A 21,936-nucleotide genomic window follows, 5' to 3' on the forward strand; every position below is an offset into this window, starting at 1 on the left:
CCTGCAGTGGTGTATCGCAAACTAATACTGGTCTCACAGGGAGTGCTCAAAACACCGACTGTAAGAAGAGTCTCAATTCTTGTACTTATGGAGGCATTGTGCCTTTTGTATTTAATTCCGATGCGATTTCTGTGTTTCATCGTCAATGTGGAGGTCCAAGGAATTCATAGAACCTGCAGTGGTGTATCGGAAACTAATACTGGTCTCACACGAAAGGGTCAAAGCTCAGACTATAAGAAGTCTCTCTCTTCTTGCACTTAAGGCGGCATTGTGCCTTTTGTATTTAATTCTGATGCGATTTCTGTGTTTCATCGTCAATGTGAAGGTCCAAGGAATACATTGAAATTGCAGTGGTGTATCGGAAACTAATACTGGTCTCACAGGAAAGGATCAAAGCACAGACTATAAGAAGTCTAAACCTTCTTGCACTTAAGGCGGCATTGAGACTTTTTTATTTAATTCCGATCTAATTTCAGTGTTTCATCGTCAATGTGTATGTCCAAGGAATACATTGAACCTTCAGTGGTGTATTGCAAACTAATACTGGTCTCACAGGTAGTGCTCAAAGCACCGACTGTAAGAAGAGTCTCTATTCTTGTACTTATGGAGGCATTGTGCCTTTTGTATTTAATTCCGATGCGATTTCTGTGTTTCATCGCCAATGTGAAGGTCCAAGGAATACATTGAAATTGCAGTGGTGTATCGGAAACTAATACTGGTCTCACAGGAAAGGATCAAAGCACAGACTATAAGAAGTCTCAACCTTCATGCACTTAAGGCGGCATTGAGCCTTTTTTATTTAATTCCGATCAAATTTCAGTGTTTCATCGTCAATGTGTATGTCCAAGGAATACATTGAAATTGCAGTGGTGTATCGGAAACTAATACTGGTCTCACAGGAAAGGATCAGAACACAGACTATATGAAGTCTCACCCTTCTTGCACTTAAGGCGGCATTGAGCCTTTTTTATTTAATTCTGATCTAATTTCAGTGTTTCATCGTCAATGTGTATGTTCAAGGAATACATTGAAGCTGCAGTGGTGTATCGCAAACTAATACTGGTCTCACAGGGAGTGCTCAAAACACCGACTGTAAGAAGAGTCTCTATTCTTGTACTTATGGAGGCATTGTGCCTTTTGTATTTAATTCCGATGCGATTTCTGTGTTTCATCGTCAATGTGAAGGTCCAAGGAATACATTGTAATTGCAGTGGTGTATCGGAAACTAATACTGGTCTCACAGGAAAAGATCAAAGCACAGACTATAAGAAGTCTCACTCTTCTTGCACTTAAGTCGGCATTGTGCCTTTTGTATTTAATTCCGATGCGATTTCTGTGTTTCATCGTCAATGTGAAGGTCCAAAGAATACATTAAAATTGCAGTGGTGTATCGGAACCTAATACTGGTCTCACAGGAAAGGATCAAAGCACAGACACTAAGAAGTCTCACTCTTCTTGCACTTAAGGCGGCATTGAGCCTTGTTTATTTAATTCCGATCAAATTTCTGTGTTTCATCGTCAATGTGTATGTAAAAGGAATACACTGAAGCTGCTGTGGTGTATCGCAAACTAATACTGGTCTCACATGGAGTGCTCAAAACACCGACTGTAAGAAGAGTCTCTATTCTTGTACTTATGGAGGCATTGTGCCTTTTGTATTTAATTCCGATGCGATTTCTGTGTTCATCGTCAATGTGAAGGTCCAAGGAATACATTGAAATTGCAGTGGTGTATCGGAAACTAATACTGGTCTCACAGGAAAGGATCAAAGCACACACTATAAGAAGTCTCACTCTTCTTGCACTTAAGTCGGCATTGTGCCTTTTGTATTTAATTCCGATGCGATTTCTGTGTTTCATCGTCAATGTGAAGGTCCAAGGAATACATTGAAATTGCAGTGGTGTATCGGAAACTAATACTGGTCTCACAGGAAAGGATCAAAGCACAGACTATAAGAAGTCTCACCCCTCTTGCACTTAAGGAGGCATTGAGGCTTTTTTATTTAATTCCGATCTAATTTCAGTGTTTCATCGTCAATGTGTATGTCCAAGGAATACATTGAACCTGCAGTGGTGTATTGCAAACTAATACTGGTCCCACAGGGAGTGCTCAAAACACCGACTGTAAGAAGAGTCTCTATTCTTGTACTTATGGAGGCATTGTGCCTTTTGTATTTAATTCCGATGCGATTTCTGGGTTTCATCGTCAATGTGAAGGTCCAAGGAATACATTGAAATTGCAGTGGTGTATCGGAAACTAATACTGGTCTCACAGGAAAGGATCAAAGCATAGACTATAAGAAGTCTCAACCTTCTTGCACTTAAGGCGGCATTGAGAGTTTTTTATTTAATTCCGATCTAATTTCAGTTTTTCATCGTCAATGCGTATGTCCAAGGAATACATTGAACCTGCAGTGGTGTATCGCAAACTAATACTGGTCTTACAGGGAGTGCTCAAAGCACCGACTGTAAGAAGAGTCTCTATTCTTGTACTTACGGAGGCATTGTGCCTTTTGTATTTAATTCCGATGCGATATCTGGGTTACATCGTCAATGTGAAGGTCCAAGGATTACATTGAAATTGCTTTGGTGTATCGGAAATTAATACTGGTCTCACAGGTAAGAATCAAAGCACAGACTATAAGAAGTCTCACCCTTCTTGCACTTAAGGCGGCATTGAGCCTTTTTTATTTAATTCCGATCTAATTTCAGTGTTTCAACGTCAATGTGTATGTCCAAGGAATACATTGAACCTACAGTGTTGTATCGCAAACTAATACTGGTCTCACAGGGAGTGCTCAAAACACCGACTGTAAGAAGAGTCTCTATTCTTATACTTATGGAGGCATTGTCCCTTTTGTATTTAATTCCGATGCGATTTCTGTGTTTCATCGTCAATGTGAAGGTCCAAGGAATACATTGAAATTGCAGTGGTGTATTGGAAACTAATACTGGTCTCACAGGAAAGGATCAAAGCACAGACTATAAGAAGTCTCACCCTTCTTGCACTTTAGGCGGCATTGAGACTTTTTTACTTAATTCCGATCTAACTTCAGTGTTTCATCGTCAATGTGTATGTCCAAGGAATACATTGAACCTGCAGTGGTGTATCGCAAACTAATACTGGTCTCACAGGGAGTGCTCAAAACACCGACTGTAAGAAGAGTCTCTATTCTTGTACTTATGGAGGCATTGTGCCTTTTGTATTTAATTCCGATGCGATTTCTGTGTTTCATCGTCAATGTGAAGGTCCAAGTAATACATAGAACCTGCAGTGTTGTATCGGAAACTAATACTGGTCTCACACGAAAGGATTTAAGCACAGACTATAAGAAGTCTCACTCTTCTTGCACTTAAGGCGGCATTGTGCTTTTGTATTTAATTCTGATGCGATTTCTGTGTTTCATCGTCAATTTGAAAGTCCAAGGAATACATTAAAATTGCAGTGGTGTATCGGAAACTAATACTGGTCTCACAGGAAAGGATCAAAGCACAGACTCTAAGAAGTCTCACTCTTCTTGCACTTTAGGCGGCATTGAGCCTTGTTTATTTAATTCCGATCTAATTTCTGTGTTTCATCGTCAATGTGTATGTCCAAGGAATTCATTGAAGCTGCAGTGGTGTATCGCAAACTAATACTGGTCTCACAGGGAGTGCTCAAAACACCGACTGTAAGAAGAGTCTCTATTCTTGTACTTATGGAGGCATTGTGCCTTTTGTATTTAATTCCGATGCGATTTCTGTGTTTCATCGTCAATGTGAAGGTCCAAGGAATACATTGTAATTGCAGTGGTGTATCGGAAACTAATACTGGTCTCACAGGAAAAGATCGAAACACAGATAATAAGAAGTCTCACACTTCTTGCACTTAAGTCGGCATTGTGCCTTTTGTATTTAATTCCGATGCGATTTCTGTGTTTCATCGTCAATGTGAAGGTCCAAGGAATACATTAAAATTGCAGTGGTGTATCGGAAACTAATACTGGTCTCACAGGAAAGGATCAAAGCACAGACACTAAGAAGTCTCACTCCTCTTGCACTTAAGGCGGCATTGAGCCTTGTTTATTTAATTCCGATCTAATTTCTGTGTTTCATCGTCAATGTGTATGTCCAAAGAATACAATGTAACTGCTGTGGTGTATCGCAAACTAATACTGGTCTCACATGGAGTGCTCAAAACACCGACTGTAAGAAGAGTCTCTATTCTTGTACTTATGGAGGCATTGTGCCTTTTGTATTTAATTCCGATGCGATTTCTGTGTTTCATCGTCAATGTGAAGGTCCAAGGAATACATTGAAATTGCAGTGGTGTATCGGAAACTAATACTGGTCTCACAGGAAAGGTTCAAAGCACACACTATAAGAAGTCTCACTCTTCTTGCACTTAAGTCGGCATTGTGCCTTTTGTATTTAATTCCGATGCGATTTCTGTGTTTCATCGTCAATGTGTAGGTCCAAGGAATACATTGAAATTGCAGTGGTGTATCGGAAACTAATACTGGTCTTACAGGAAAGGATCAAAGCACAGACTATATGAAGTCTCACCCTTCTTGCACTTAAGGCGGCATTGAGCCTTTTTTATTTAATTCTGATCTAATTTCAGTGTTTCATCGTCAATGTGTATAATCAAGGAATACATTGAACCTGCAGTGCCGTATCGCAAACTAATACTGGTCTCACAGGGAGTGCTCAAAACACCGACTGTAAGAAGAGTCTCTATTCTTGTACTTATGGAGGCATTTTGCCTTTTGTATTTAATTCCGTTTCGATTTCTGTGTTTCTTCGTCAATGTGAAGGTCCAAGGAATACATTGAAATTGCAGTGGTGTATCGGAAACTAATACTGGTCTCACAGGAAAGGATCAAAGCAAAGACTATAAGAAGTCTCACCCTTCTTGCACTTAAGGCGGCATTGAGCTTTTTTATTTAATTCCGATCTAATTTCAGTGTTTCATCGTCAATGTGTATGTCCAAGGAATACATTGAACCTGCAGTGGTGTATCGCAAACTAATACTGGTCTCACAGGGAGTGCTCAAAACACCGACTGTAAGAAGAGTCTCTATTCTTGTACTTATGGAGGCATTGTGCCTTTTGTATTTAATTCCGATGCGATTTCTGTGTTTCATCGTCAATGTGAAGGTCCAAGGAATTCATAGAACCTGCAGTGGTGTATCGGAAACTAATACTGGTCTCACAGGAAAGGATCAAAGCACAGACTATAAGAAGTCTCAACCTTCTTGCACTTAAGGCGGCATTGAGCCTTTTTTATTTAATTCCGATCAAATTTCAGTGTTTCATCGTCAATGTGTATGTCCAAGGAATACATTGAAATTGCAGTGGTGTATCGGAAACTAATACTGGTCACACAGGAAAGGATCAAAGCACAGACTATATGAAGTCTCACCCTTCTTGCACTTAAGGCGGCATTGAGCCTTTTTTATTTAATTCTGATCTAATTTCAGTGTTTCATCGTCAATGTGTATGTTCAAGGAATACATTGAACCTGCAGTGGCGTATCGCAAACTAATACTGGTCTCACAGGGAGTGCTCAAAACACCGACTGTAAGAAGAGTCTCTATTCTTGTACTTATGGAGGCATTGTGATTTTTGTATTTAATTCCGATGCGATTTCTGTGTTTCATCGTCAATGTGAAGGTCCAAGGAATACATTGTAATTGCAGTGGTGTATCGGAAACTAATACTGGTCTCACAGGAAAGGATCAAAGCACAGACTATAAGAAGTCGCACTCTTCTTGCACTTAAGTCGGCATTGTGCCTTTTGTATTTAATTCCGATGCGATTTCTGGGTTTCATCGTCAATGTGAAGGTCCAAGGAATACATTGAAATTGCGGTGGTGTATCGGAAACTAATACTGGTCTCACAGGAAAGGATCAAAGCACAGACTATAAGAAGTCTCACCCTTCTTGCACTTAAGGCGGCATTGAGCGTTTTTTATTTAATTCCGATCTAATTTCAGTGTTTCATCGTCAATGTGTATGTCCAAGGAATTCATTGAAGCTGCTGTGGTGTATCGCAAACTAATACTGGTCTCACATGGAGTGCTCAAAACACCGACTGTAAGAAGAGTCTCTATTCCTGTACTTATGGAGGCATTGTGCCTTTTGTATTTAATTCCGATGCGATTTCTGTGTTTCATCGTCAATGTGAAGGTCCAAGGAATACATTGAAATTGCAGTGGTGTATCGGAAACTAATACTGGTCTCACAGGAAAGGATCAAAGCACACACTATAAGAAGTCTCACTCTTCTTGCACTTAAGTCGGCATTGTGCCTTTTGTATTTAATTCCGATGCGATTTCTGTGTTTCATCGTCAATGTGAAGGTCCAAGGAATACATTGAAATTGCAGTGGTGTATCGGAAACTAATACTGGTCTCACAGGAAAGGATCAAAGCACAGACTATATGAAGTCTCACCCTTCTTGCACTTAAGGCGGCATTGAGCCTTTTTTATTTAATTCTGATCTAATTTCAGTGTTTCATCGTCAATGTGTATGTTCAAGGAATACATTGAACCTGCAGTGGCGTATCGCAAACTAATACTGGTCTCACAGGGAGTGCTCAAAACACCGACTGTAAGAAGAGTCTCTATTCTTGTACTTATGGAGGCATTGTGCCTTTTGTATTTAATTCCGATGCGATTTCTGTGTTTCATCGTCAATGTGAAGGTCCAAGGAATACATTGTAATTGCAGTGGTGTATCGGAAACTAATACTGGTCTCACACGAAAGGATCAAAGCACAGACTATAAGAAGTCTCTCTCTTCTTGCACTTAAGGCGGCATTGAGCCTTTTTTATTTAATTCCGATCTAATTTCAGTGTTTCATTGTCAATGTGTATTTCCAAGGAATACATTGAACCTGCAGTGGTGTATCGCAAACTAATACTGGTCTCACAGGGAGTGCTCAAAACACCGACTGTAAGAAGAGTCTCTATTCTTGTACTTATGGAGGCATTGTGCCTTTTGTATTTAATTCCGATGCGATTTCTGTTTTTCATCGTGAACGTGAAGGTCCAAGGTATACATTGAAATTGCAGTGGTGTATCGGAAACTAATACTGGTCTCACAGGAAAGGATCAAAGCACAGACTATAAGAAGTCTCACTCTTCTTGCACTTAAGTCGGCATTGTGCCTTTTGTATATAATTCCGATGCGATTTCTGTGTTTCATCTTCAATGTGAACGTCCAAGGAATGCATTGAAATTGCAGTGGTGTATCGGAAACTAATACTGGTCTCACAGGAAAGGATCAAAGCACAGACTATAAGAAGTCTCAACCTTCTTGCACTTAAGGCGGCATTGAGCCTTTTTTATTTAATTCCGATCTAATTTCAGTGTTTCATCGTCAATGTGTATGTCCAATTAATACATTGAACCTGCAGTGGTGTATTGCAAGCTAATACTGGTCTCACAGGGAGTGCTCAAAGCACCGACTGTAAGAAGAGTCTCTATTCTTGTACTTATGGAGGCATTGTGCCTTTTGTATTTAATTCCGATGCGATTTCTGTGTTTCATCGTCAATGTGAAGGTCCAAGGAATACATTGAAATTGCAGTGGTGTATCGGAAACTAATACTAGTCTCACAGGAAAGGATCAAAGCACAGACTATAAGAAGTCTCACTCTTCTTGCACTTAAGTCGGCATTGTGCCTTTTGTATTTAATTAAGATGCGATTTCTGGGTTTCATCGTCAATGTGAAGGTCCAAGGATTACATTGAAATTGCAGTGGTGTATCGGAAACTAATACTGGTCTCACAGGAAAGGATCAAAGCACAGACTATAAGAAGTCTCACCCTTCTTGCACTTAAGGCGGCATTGAGCCTTTTTTATTTAATTCCGATCTAATTTCAGTGTTTCATCGTCAATGTGTATGTCCAAGGAATACATTGAACCTGCAATTGTGTATCGAAAACTAATACTGGTCTCACAGGGAGTGCTTAAAACACCGACTGTAAGAAGAGTCTCTATTCTTGTACTTATGGAGGCATTGTGCCGTTTGTATTTAATTCCGATGCGATTTCTGTGTTTCATCGTCAATGTGAAGGTCCAAGGAATACATTGAAATTGCAGTGGTGTATCGGAAACTAATACTGGTCTCACAGGAAAGGATCAAAGCACAGACTATAAGAAGTCTCAACCTTCTTGCACTTAAGGCGGCATTGAGCCTTTTTTATTTACTTCCGATCAAATTTCAGTGTTTCATCGTCAATGTGTATGTCCAAGGAATACATTGAACCTGCAGTGGTGTATTGCAAACTAATACTGGTCTCACAGGGAGTGCTCAAAGCACCGACTGTAAGAAGAGTCTCTATTCTTGTACTTATGGAGGCATTGTGCCTTTTGTATTTAATTCCGATGCGATTTCTGTGTTTCATCGTCAATGTGAAGGTCCAAGGAATACATTGAAATTGCAGTGGTGTATCGGAAACTAATACTGGTCTCACAGGAAAGGATCAAAGCACAGACTATAAGAAGTCTCACTCTTCTTGCACTTAAGTCGGCATTGTGCCTTTTGTATTTAATTCCGATGCGATTTCTGGGTTTCATCGTCAATGTGAAGGTCCAAGGAATACATTGAAATTGCAGTGGTGTATCGGAAACTAATACTGGTCTCACAGGAAAGGATCAAAGCACAGACTATAAGAAGTCTCACCCTTCTTGCACTTAAGGCGGCATTGAGCATTTTTTATTTAATTCGGATCTAATTTCAGTGTTTCATCGTCAATGTGTATGTCCAAGGAATACATTGAACCTGCAGTGGTGTATCGCAAACTAATACTGGTCTCACAGGGAGTGCTCAAAACACCGACTGTAAGTAGAGTCTCTATTCTTGTTCTTATGGAGGCATTGTGCCTTTTGTATTTAATTCCGATGCGATTTCTGTGTTTCATCGTCAATGTGAAGGTCCAAGGAATACATTGAATTGCAGTGGTGTATCGGAAACTAATACTGGTCTCACAGGAAAGGATCAAGGCACAGACTATAAGAAGTCTCACTCTTCTTGCACTTAAGTCGGCATTGTGCCTTTTGTATTTAAATCCGATGCGATTTCTGTGTTTCATCGTCAATGTGAAGGTCCAAGGAATACATTGAAATTGCAGTGGTGTATCGGAAACTAATACTGGTCTCACAGGAAAGGATCAAAGCACAGACTATAAGAAGTCTCACCCTTCTTGCACTTAAGGCGGCATTGAGCATTTTTTATTTAATTCGGATCTAATTTCAGTGTTTCATCGTCAATGTGTATGTCCAAGGAATACATTGAACCTGCAGTGGTGTATCGCAAACTAATACTGGTCTCACAGGGAGTGCTCAAAACACCGACTGTAAGAAGAGTCTCTATTCTTGTACTTATGGAGGCATTGTGCCTTTTGTATTTAATTCCGATGCGATTTCTGTGTTTCATCGTCAATGTGAAGGTCCAAGGAATACATTGAAATTGCAGTGGTGTATCGGAAACTAATACTGGTCTCACAGGAAAGGATCAAAGCACAGACTATAAGAAGTCTCACCCTTCTTGCACTTAAGGCGGCATTGAGCATTTTTTATTTAATTCGGATCTAATTTCAGTGTTTCATCGTCAATGTGTATGTCCAAGGAATACATTGAACCTGCAGTGGTGTATCGCAAACTAATACTGGTCTCACAGGGAGTGCTCAAAACACCGACTGTAAGAAGAGTCTCTATTCTTGTACTTATGGAGGCATTGTGCCTTTTGTATTTAATTCCGATGCGATTTCTGTGTTTCATCGTCAATGTGAAGGTCCAAGGAATACATTGAATTGCAGTGGTGTATCGGAAACTAATACTGGTCTCACAGGAATGGATCAAAGCACAGACTATAAGAAGTCTCACTCTTCTTGCACTTAAGGCGGCATTGAGCCTTTTTTATTTAATTCCGATCTAATTTCGGTGTTTCATCGTCAATGTGTATGTCCAAGGAATACATTGAACCTGCAGTGGTGTATCGCAAACTAATACTGGTCTCACAGGGAGTGCTCAAAACACCGACTGTAAGAAGAGTTTCTATTCTTGTACTTATTGAGGCATTGTGCCTTTTGTATTTAATTCCGATGCGATTTCTGTGTTTCATCGTCAATGTGAAGGTCCAAGGAATACATTGTAATTGCAGTGGTGTATCGGAAACTAATACTGTTCTCACAGGAAAGGATCAAAGCACAGACTATAAGAAGTCTCACCCTTCTTGCACTTAAGGCGGCATTGAGGCTTTTTTATTTAATTCCGATCTAATTTCAGTGTTTCATCGTCAATGTGAAGGTCCAAGGAATACATTGAAATTGCAGTGGTGTATCGGAAACTAATACTGGTCTCACAGGAAAGGATCAAAGCACAGACTATAAGAAGTCTCACCCTTCTTGCACTTAAGGCGGCATTGAGCCTTTTTTATTTAATTCCGGTCTAATTTCAGTGTTTCATCGTCAATGTGTATGTCCAAGGAATACATTGAACTTGCAGTGGTGTATCGCAAACTAATACTGGTCTCACAGGGAGTGCTCAAAACACCGACTGTAAGAAGAGTCTCTATTCTTGTACTTATGGAGGCATTGTGCCTTTTGTATTTGATTCCGATGCGATTTCTGTGTTTCATCGTCAATGTGAAGGTCCAAGGAATACATAGAACCTGCTGTGGTGTATCGGAAACTAATACTGGTCTCACAGGAAAGGATCAAAGCACAGACTATAAGAAGTCTCACTCTTCTAGCACTTAAGGCGGCATTGAGCCTTTTTTATTTAATTCCGATCTAATTTCAGTGTTTCATCGTCAATGTGTATATTCAAGAAATACATTGAACCTGCAGTGGTGTATCGCAAACTAATACTGGTCTCACAGGGAGTGCTCAAAACACCGACTGTAAGAAGAGTCTCTATTCTTGTACTTATGGAGGCATTGTGCCTTTCGTATTTAATTCCGATGCGATTTCTGTGTTTCATCGTCAATGTGAAGGTCCAAGGAATACATAGAACCTGCAGTGGTGCATCGGAAACTAATACTGGTCTCACACGAAAGGATCAAAGCACAGACTATGAGAAGTCTCACTCTTCTTGCACTTAAGGCGGCATTGTGCCTTTTGTATTTAATTCTGATGCGATTACTGTGTTTCATCGTCAATGTGAAGGTCCAAGGAATACATTGAACCTGCAGTGGTGTATCGGAAACTAATACTGGTCTCACAGGAAAGCATCAAAGCACAGACTCTAAGAAGTCTCACTCTTCTTGCACTTAAAGTCGCATTGAGCATTTTTATTTAATTCCGATCTAATATCTGTGTTTCATCGTCAATGTGTAAGTCCAAGGAATACATTGAACCTGCAGTGGTGTATCGCAAACTAATCCTGGTCTCACAGGAAAGGATCAAAGCACAGACTATAAGAAATCTCACTCTTCTTGCACTTAAGGCGGCATTGAGCCTTTTTTATTTAATTCCGATCTAATTTCAGTGTTTCATCGTCAATGTGTATTTCCAAGGAATACATTGAACCTGCAGTGGTGTATCGCCAACTAATACTGGTCTCACAGGGAGTGCTCAAAACACCGACTTTAAGAAGAGTCTCTATTCTTGTACTTATGGAGGCATTGTGCCTTTTGTATTTTATTCTGATGCGATTTCTGTGTTTCATCGTCAATGTGAAGGTCCAAGGAATACATTGAATTGCAGTGGTGTATCGGAAACTAATACTGGTCTCACAGGAAAGGATCAAGGCACAGACTATAAGAAGTCTCACTCTTCTTGCACTTAAGTCGGCATTGTGCCTTTTATATTTAATTCCGATGCGATTTCAGTGTTTCATCGTCAATGTGAAGGTCCAAGGAATACATTGAAATTGCAGTGGTGTTTCGGAAACTAATACTTGTCTCACAGGAAAGGATCAAAGCACAGACTATAAGAAGTCTCACCCCTCTTGCACTTAAGGCGGCATTGAGCCTTTTTTACTTAATTCCGATCTAATTTCAGTGTTTCATCGTCAATGTGTATGTCCAAGGAATACATTGAACCAGCAGTGGTGTATCGCAAACTAATACTGGTCTCACAGGGAGTGCTCAAAACACCGACTGTAAGAAGAGTCTCTATTCTTTTACTTATGGAGGCATTGTGCCTTTTGTATTTAATTCCGATGCGATTTCTGTGTTTCATCGTCAATGTGAAGGACCAAGGAATACATAGAACCTGCAGTGGTGTATCGGAAACTAATTCTGGTCTCACAGGAAAGGATCAATACACAGACTATAAGAAGTCTCACTCTTCTTGCACTTAAGTCGGCATTGTGCCTTTTGTATTTAATTCCGATGCGATTTCTGTGTTTCATCGTCAATGTGAAGGTCCAAGGAATACATTGAAATTGCAGTGGTGTATCGGAAACTAATACTGGTCTCACAGGAAAGGACAAAGCACAGACTATAAGAAGTCTCACCCTTCTTGCACTTAAGGCGGCATTGAGCCTCTTTTATTTAATTCCGATCTAATTTCAGTGTTTCATCGTCAATGTGTATGTCCAAGGAATACATTGAACCTGCAGTGGTGTATCGCAAACTAATACTGGTCTTACAGGGAGTGCTCAAAACACCGACTGTAAGAAGAGTCTCTATTCTTGTACTTATGGAGGCATTGTGCCTTTTGTATTTAATTCCTGTGCGATTTCTGTGTTTCATCGTGAATGTGAAGGTCCAAGGAATACATTGAAATTGCAGTGGTGTATCGGAAACTAATACTGGTCTCACAGGAAAGGATCAAAGCACAGACTATAAGAAGTCTCACCCTTCTTGCACTTAAGGCGGCATTGAGCCTTTTTTATTTAATTCCGATCAAATTTCAGTGTTTCATCGTCAATGTGTATGTCCATGGAAGAAATTGAACCTGCAGTGGTGTATCGCAACCTAATACTGGTCCCACAGGAAGTGCTCAAAGCACCGACTGTAAGAAGAGTCTCTATTCTTGTACTTATGCAGGCATTGTGCCTTTTGTATTTAATTCCGATGCGATTTCTGTGTTTCATCGTCAATGTGAAGGTCCAAGGAATACATTGAAATTGCAGTGGTGTATCGGATACTAATACTGGTCTCACAGGAAAGGATCAAAGCACAGACTATAAGAAGTCTCACTCTTCTTGCACTTAAGTCGGCATTGTGCCTTTTGTATTTAATTCCGATGCGATTTCTGTGTTTCATCGTCAATGTGAAGGTCCAAGGAATACATTGAAATTGCAGTGGTGTATCGGAAACTAATACTGGTCTCACAGGAAAGGATCAAAGCACAGACTATAAGAAGTCTCATTCTTCTTGCACTTTGGCGGCATTGAGCCTTTTTTATTTTTTTCCGATCTAATTTCAGTGTTTATCGTCAATATGTATGTCCAAGGAATACATTGAACCTGCAGTGGTGTATCGCAAACTAATACTGGTCTCACAGGGAGTGCTCAAAACACCGACTGTATGAAGAGTCTCTATTCTTGTACTTATGGAGGCATTGTGCCTTTTGTATTTAATTCCGATGCGATTTCTGTGTTTCATCTTCAATGTGAAGGTCCAAGGAATACATCGTAATTGCAGTGGTGTATCGGAAACTAATACTGGTCTCACAGGAAAGGTTCAAAGCACAGACTATAAGAAGTCTCACCCTTCTTGCACTTAAGGCGGCATTGAGGCTTTTTTATTTAATTCCGATCTAATTTCAGTGTTTCATCGTCAATGTGTTTGTCCAAGGAATACATTGAACCTGCAGTGGTGTATCACAAACTAATACTGGTCTCACAGGGAGTGCTCAAAACACCGACTGTAAGAAGAGTCTCTATTCTTGTACTTATGGAGGCATTGTGCCTTTTGTATTTAATTCCGATGCGATTTCTGTGTTTCATCGTCAATGTGAAGGTCCAAGGAATATATAGAACCTGCAGTGGTGTATCGCAAACTAATACTGGTCTCACACGAATAGATCAAAACACAGACTATAAGAAGTCTCACTCTTCTTGCACTTAAGGCGGCATTGTGCCTCTTGTATTTAATTCTGATGCGATTTCTGTGTTTCATCGTCAATGTGAAGGTCCAAGGAATACATTGAACCTGCAGTGGTGTATCGGAAACTAATACTGGTCTCACAGGAAAGGATCAAAGCACAGACACTAAGAAGTCTCACTCTTGTTTCACTCAAGTCGGCATTGTGCTTTTTGTATTTAATTCCGATGCGATTTCAGTGTTTCATCGTCAATGTGAAGGTCCAAGGTATACTTTGAAATTACAGTGGTGTATCGGAAACTAATACTGGTCTCACAGGAAAGGAGCAAAGCACAGACTATAAGAAGTCTCACCCTTCTTGCACTTAAGGCGGCATTGAGCCTTTTTTATTTAATTCCGATCTAATTTCAGTGTTTCATCGTCAATGTGTATGTCCAAGGAATACATTGAACCAGCAGTGGTGTATCGCAAACTAATACTGGTCTCACAGGGAGTGCTCAAAACACCGACTGTAAGAAGAGTCTCTACTCTTTTACTTATGGAGGCATTGTGCCTTTTGTATTTAATTCCGATGCGATTTCTGTGTTTCATCGTCAATGTGAAGGTCCAAGGAATACATAGAACCTGCAGTGGTGTATCGGAAACTAATTCTGGTCTCACAGGAAAGGATCAATACACAGACTATAAGAAGTCTCACTCTTCTTGCACTTAAGTCGGCATTGTGCCTTTTGTATTTATTTCCGATGCGATTTCTGTGTTTCATCGTCAATGTGAAGGTCCAAGGAATACATTGAAATTGCGGTGGTGTATCGGAAACTAATACTGGTCTCACAGGAAAGGATCAAACACAGACTATAAGAAGTCTCACCCTTCTTGCACTTAAGGCGGCATTGAGCCTTTTTTATTTAATTCCGATCTAATTTCAGTGTTTCATCGTCAATGTGTATGTCCAAGGAATACATTGAACCTCCAGTGGTGTATCGCAAACTAATACTGGTCTCACAGGGAGTGCTCAAAACACCGACTGTATGAAGAGTCTCTATTCTTGTACTTATGGAGGCATTGTGCCTTTTGTATTAAATTCCTATGCGATTTCTGTGTTTCATCGTGAATGTGAAGGTCCAAGGAATACATTGAAATTGCAGTGTTGTATCGGAAACTAATACTGGTCTCACAGGAAAGGATCAAAGCACAGACTATAAGAAGTCTCACTCTTCTTGTACTTAAGTCGGCATTGTGCCTTTTGTATTTAATTCCGATGCGATTTCTGTGTGTCATCGTCAATGTGAAGGTCCAAGGAATACATTGAAATTGCAGTGGTGTATCGGAAACTAATACTGGTCTCACAGGAAAGGATCAAAGCACAGACAATAAGAAGTCTCACCCTTCTTGCACTTAAGGCGGCATTGAGCCTTTTTTATTTCATTCCGATCAAATTTCAGTGTTTCATCGGCAATGTGTATGTCCAAGGAATACATTGAACCTGCAGTGGTGTATCGCAAACTAATACTGGTCTCACAGGGAGTGCTCAAAACACCGACTGTAAGAAGAGTCTCTATTCTTGTACTTATGGAGGCATTGTGCCTTTTGTATTTAATTCCGATGCGATTTCTGTGTTTCATCGTCAATGTGAAGGTCCAAGGAATACATAGAACCTGCAGTGGTGTATCGGAAACTAATACTGGTCCCACAGGAAGTGCTCAAAGCACCGACTGTAAGAAGAGTCTCTAATCTTGTACTTATGCAGGCATTCTGCCTTTTGTATTTAATTCCGATGCGATTTCTGTGTTTCATCGTCAATGTGAAGGTTCAAGGAATACATTGATATTGCAGTGGTGTATCGAAAACTAATACTGGTCTCACAGGAAAGGATCAAAGCACAGACTATAAGAAGTCTCAACCTTCTTGCACTTAAGGCGGCATTGAGCCTTTTTTATTTAATTCCGATCTAATTTCAGTGTTTCATCGTCAATGTGTATGTCCATGGAATACATTGAACCTGCAGTGGTGTATCGCAAACTAATACTGGTCCCACAGGAAGTGCTCAAAGCACCGACTGTAAGAAGAGTCTCTATTCTTGTACTTATGCAGGCATTGTGCCTTTTGTATTTAATTCCGATGCGATTTCTGTGTTTCATCGTCAATGTGAGGGTCCAAGGAATACATTGAAATTGCAGTGGTGTATCGGATACTAATACTGGTCTCACAGGAAAGGATCAAAGCACAGACTATAAGAAGTCTCACTCTTCTTGCACTTAAGTCGGCATTGTGCCTTTTGTATTTAATTCCGATGCGATTTCTGTGTTTCATCGTCAATGTGAAGGTCCAAGGAATACATTGAAATTGCAGTGGTGTATCGGAAACTAATACTGGTCTCACAGGAAAGGATCAAAGCACAGACTATAAGAAGTCTCATTCTTCTTGCACTTATGGCGGCATTGAGCCTTTTTTATTTAATTCCGATCTAATTTAAGTGTTTATCGTCAATGTGTATGTCCAAGGAATACATTGAACCTGCAGTGGTGTATCGCAAACTAATACTGGTCTCACAGGGAGTGCAAAAAACACCGACTGTAAGAAGAGTCTCTATTCTTGTACTTATGGAGGCATTGTGCCTTTTGTATTTAATTCCGATGCGATTTCTGTGTTTCATCTTCAATGTGAACGTCCAAGGAGTACATCGTATTTGCAGTGGTGTATCGGAAACTAATACTGGTCTCACAGGAAAGGATCAAAGCACAGACTATAAGAAGTCTCATTCTTCTTGCACTTATGGCGGCATTGAGCCTTTTTTATTTAATTCCGATCTAATTTCAGTGTTTCATCGTCAATGTGTATGTCCAAGGAATACATTGAACCTGCAGTGGTGTATCACAAACTAATACTGGTCTCACAGGGAGTGCTCAAAACACCGACTGTAAGAAGAGTCTCTATTCTTGTACTTATGGAGGCATTGTGCCTTTTGTATTTAATTCCGATGCGATTTCTGTGTTTCATCGTCAATGTGAAGGTCCAAGGAATACATAGAACCTGCAGTGGTGTATCGCAAACTAATACTGGTCTCACACGAAAGGATCAAAACACAGACTATAAGAAGTCTCACTCTTCTTGCACTTAAGGCGGCATTGTGCCTCTTGTATTTAATTCTGATGCGATTTCTGTGTTTCATCGTCAATGTGAAGGTCCAAGGAATACATTGAACCTGCAGTGGTGTATCGGAAACTAATACTGGTCTCACAGGAAAGGATCAAAGCACAGACATAAAGAAGTCTCACTCTTCTTGCACTTAAGTCGGCATTGTGCCTTTTGTATTTAATTCCGATGCGATTTCTGTGTTTCATCGTCAATGTGAAGGTCCAAGGAATACATTGAAATTACAGTGGTGTATCGGAAACTAATACTGGTCTCACAGGAAAGGATCAAAGCACAGACTATTAGAAGTCTCACCCCTCTTGCACTTAACGCGGCATTGAGCCTTTTTTATTTAATTCCGATCTAATTTCAGTGTTTCATCGTCAATGTGTATGTCCAAGGAATACATTGAACCTGCAGTGGAGTATCGCAAGCTAATACTGGTCTCACAGGGAGTGCTCAAAACACCGACTGTACGAAGAGTCTCTATTCTTGTACTTATGGAGGCATTGTGCCTTTTGTATTTAATTCCGATGCGATTTCAGTGTTTCATCGTCAATGTGAAGGTCGAAGGAATTCAAGAACCTGCAGTGGTGTATCGGAAACTAATACTGGTCTCACACGAAAGGATCAAAGCACAGACTATAAGAAGTCTCACTCATCTTGCACTTAAGGCGGCATTGTGCCTTTTGCATTTAATTCTGATGCGATTTCTGTGTTTCATCGTCAATGTGAAGGTCCAAGGAATACATTGAACCTGCAGTGGTGTATCGGAAACTAATACTGGTCTCACAGGAAAGCATCAAAGCACAGACTCTAAGAAGTCTGACTCTTCTTGCACTTAAGGCAGCATCGAGCCTTTTTTATTTTATTCCGATCTAATTTCCGTGTTTCATCGTCAATGTGTATGTCCAAGGAATACATTGAACCTGCAGTGGTGTATCGCAAACTAATACTGGTCTCACAGGGAGTGCTCAAAACACCGACTGTAAGAAGAGTCTCTATTCTTGTACTTATGGAGGCATTGTGCCTTTTGTATTTAATTCCGATGCGATTTCTGTGTTTCATCGTCAATGTGAAGATCCAAGGAATACATAGAACCTGCAGTGGTGTATCGGAAACTAATACTGGCCTCACAGGAAAGGATCAATGCACCGACTCTAAGAAGTCTCACTCTTCTTGCACTTAAAGCCGCATTGAGCCTTTTTTATTTACTTGCGATCTAATTTCTGTGTTTCATCGTCAATGTGAAGGTCCAAGGAATGCAAGAACCTGCAGTGGTGTATCGCAAACTAATACTGGTCTCACACGAAAGGATCAAAGCACAGACTATAAGAAGTCTCACTCTTCTTGCACTTAAGGCGGCATTGTGCCTTTTGCATTTAATTCTGATGCGATTTCTGTGTTTCATCGTCAATGAGAAGGTCCAAGGAATACATTAAACCTGCAGTGGTGTATCGCAAACTAGTAGTGGTCTCACAGGCAGTGCTCAAAACACCGACTGTAAGAAGAGTCTCTATTCTTGTACTTATGGAGGCATTGTGCCTTTTGTATATAATTCCGATGCGATTTCTGTGTTTCATCGTCAATGTGAAGGTCCAAGGAACACATTGAACCTGCAGTGGTGTATCGGAAACTAATACTGGTCTCACAGGAAAGGATCAAAGCACAGAGTCTATGAGGTCTCACTCTTCTTGCACTTTAGGCGGCATTGAGCCTTTTTTATTTAATTCCGATCTAATTTCAGTGTTTCATCGTCAATGTGTATGTCCAAGGAATACTTTGAACCTGCAGTGGTGTATCGCAAACTAGTACTGGTCTCACAGGGAGTGCCCAAAACACCGACTGTAAGAAGAGTCTCTATTCTTGTACTTATGGCGGCATTGTGCCTTTTGTATTTAATTCCGATGCGATTTCTGTGTTTCATCGTCAATGTGAAGGTCCAAGAAATACATTGAACCTGCAGTGGTGTTTAGGAATCTAATACTGGTCTCACAGGAAAGGATCAAAGCACAGACTATAAGAAGTCTCACTCTTCTTGCACTTAAGGCGGCATTGTGCCTTTTGTATTTAATACTGATGCGATTTCTGTGTTTCATCGTCAATGTGAAGGTCCAAGGAATACATTGAACCAGCAGTGGTGTATCGCAAACTAATACTGGTCTCACAGGGAGTGCTTAAAACACCGACTGTAAGAAGAGTCTCTATTCTTGTACTTATGGAGGCATTGTGCCTTTTGTATTTAATTCCGATGCGATTTCTGTGTTTCATCGTCAATGTGAAGGTCCAAGGAATACAAGAACCTGCAGTGGTGTATCGGAAACTAATACTGGTCTCACACGAAAGGATCAAAGCACAGACTATAAGAAGTCTCACTCTTCTTGCACTTAAGGCGGCATTGTGCCTTTTGCTTTTAATTCTGATGCGATTTCTGTGTTTCATCGTCAATGTGAAGGTACAAGGAATACATTGAACCTTCAGTGGTGTATCGGAAACTAATACTGGTCTCACAGGAAAGGATCAAAGCACAGACTCTAAGATGTCTGACTCTTCTTGCACTTAAGGCGGCATTGAGCCTTTTTTATTTAATTCCGATCTAATTTCCGTGTTTCATCGTCAATGTGTATGTCCAAGGAATACATTGAACCTGCAGTGGTGTATCGCAAACTAGTACTGGTCTCACAGGGAGTGCTCAAAACACCGACTGTAAGAAGAGTCTCTATTCTTGTACTTATGGAGGCATTGTGCCTTTTGTATTTAATTCCAATGCGATTTCTGTGTTTCATCGTCAATGTGAGGGTACAAGGAATACATTGAAATTGCAGTGGTGTATCGGAAACTAATACTGGTCTCACAGGAAAGGATCAAAGCACAGACTATAAGAAGTCTCACTCTTCTTGCCCTTAAGTCGGCATTGTGCTTTTTGTATTTAATTCCGATGCGATTTCTGTGTTTCATCGTCAATGTGTATGTCCAAGGAATACATTGAACCTGCAGTGGTGTATCGCAAACTAATACTGGTCTCACAGGGAGTGCTCAAAACACCGACTGTAAGAAGAGTCTCTATTCTTGTACTTATGGAGGCATTGTGCCTTTTGTATTTAATTCCGATGCGATTTCTGTGTTTCATCGTCAAATTTGAAGGTCCAAGGAATACATAGAACCTGCAGTGGTGTATCGGAAACTAATACTGGTCTAACAGGAAAGGATCAATGCACAGACTATAAGAAGTCTCACTCTTCTTGCACTTAAGGCGGCATTGAGCCTTTTTTGTTTAATTCCGATCTAATTTCAGTGTTTCATCGTCAATGTGTATTTCCAAGGAATACATCGAACCTGCAGTGGTGTATCGCAAGCTATGACTGGTCTCACAGGGAGTGCTCAAAACACCGACTGTAAGAAGAGTCTCTATTCTTGGACTTATGAAGGCATTGTGCCTTTTGTATTTAATTCCGATGCGATTTCTGTGTTTCATCGTCAATGTGAAGGTCCAAGGAATACATAGAACCTGCAGTGGTGTATCGGAAACTAATACTGGTCTCACAGGAAAGAATCAAAGCACAGACTCTATGAAGTCTCGCTCTTCTTGCACTTAAGGTGGCATTGAGCCTTTTTTATTTAATTCCGATCTAATTTCAGTGTTTCATCGTCATTGTGTATGTCCAAGGAATACATTGAACCTGCAGTGGTGTATCGCAACCTAGTACTGGTCTCACAGGGAGTACTCAAAACACCGACTGTAAGAAGAGTCTCTATTCTTGTACTTTTGGAGGCATTGTGCCTTTTGTATTTAATTCCGATGCGATTTCTGTGTTTCATCGTCAATGTGAAGGTCCAAGGAATACATTGAACCTGCAGTGGTGTATTGGAAACTAATACTGGTCTCACAGGAAAGGATCAATGCACAGAGTCTAAGAAGTCTCACTCTTCTTGTACTTAAGTCGGCATTGTGCCTTTTGTATTTAATTCCGATGCGATTTCTGTGTGTCATCGTCAATGTGAAGGTCCAAGGAATACATTGAAATTGCAGTGGTGTATCGGAAACTAATACTGGTCTCACAGGAAAGGATCAAAGCACAGACAATAAGAAGTCTCACCCTTCTTGCACTTAAGGCGGCATTGAGCCTTTTTTATTTCATTCCGATCAAATTTCAGTGTTTCATCGTCAATGTGTATGTCCAAGGAATACATTGAACCTGCAGTGGTGTATCGCAAACTAATACTGGTCTCACAGGGAGTGCTCAAAACACCGACTGTAAGAAGAGTCTCTATTCTTGTACTTATGAAGGCATTGTGCCTTTTGTATTTAATTCCGATGCGATTTCTGTGTTTCATCGTCAATGTGAAGGTCCAAGGAATACATAGAACCTGCAGTGGTGTATCGGAAACTAATACTGGTCCCACAGGAAGTGCTCAAAGCACCGACTGTAAGAAGAGTCTCTAATCTTGTACTTATGCAGGCATTCTGCCTTTTGTATTTAATTCCGATGCGATTTCTGTGTTTCATCGTCAATGTGAAGGTTCAAGGAATACATTGATATTGCAGTGGTGTATCGAAAACTAATACTGGTCTCACAGGAAAGGATCAAAGCACAGACTATAAGAAGTCTCAACCTTCTTGCACTTAAGGCGGCATTGAGCCTTTTTTATTTAATTCCGATCTAATTTCAGTGTTTCATCGTCAATGTGTATGTCCATGGAATACATTGAACCTGCAGTGGTGTATCGCAAACTAATACTGGTCCCACAGGAAGTGCTCAACGCACCGACTGTAAGAAGAGTCTCTATTCTTGTACTTATGCAGGCATTGTGCCTTT

The sequence above is a fragment of the Schistocerca serialis genome, chromosome 6, assembly GCF_023864345.2.
Source record: "Schistocerca serialis cubense isolate TAMUIC-IGC-003099 chromosome 6, iqSchSeri2.2, whole genome shotgun sequence".
Lineage (NCBI taxonomy): Eukaryota > Metazoa > Arthropoda > Insecta > Orthoptera > Acrididae > Schistocerca > Schistocerca serialis.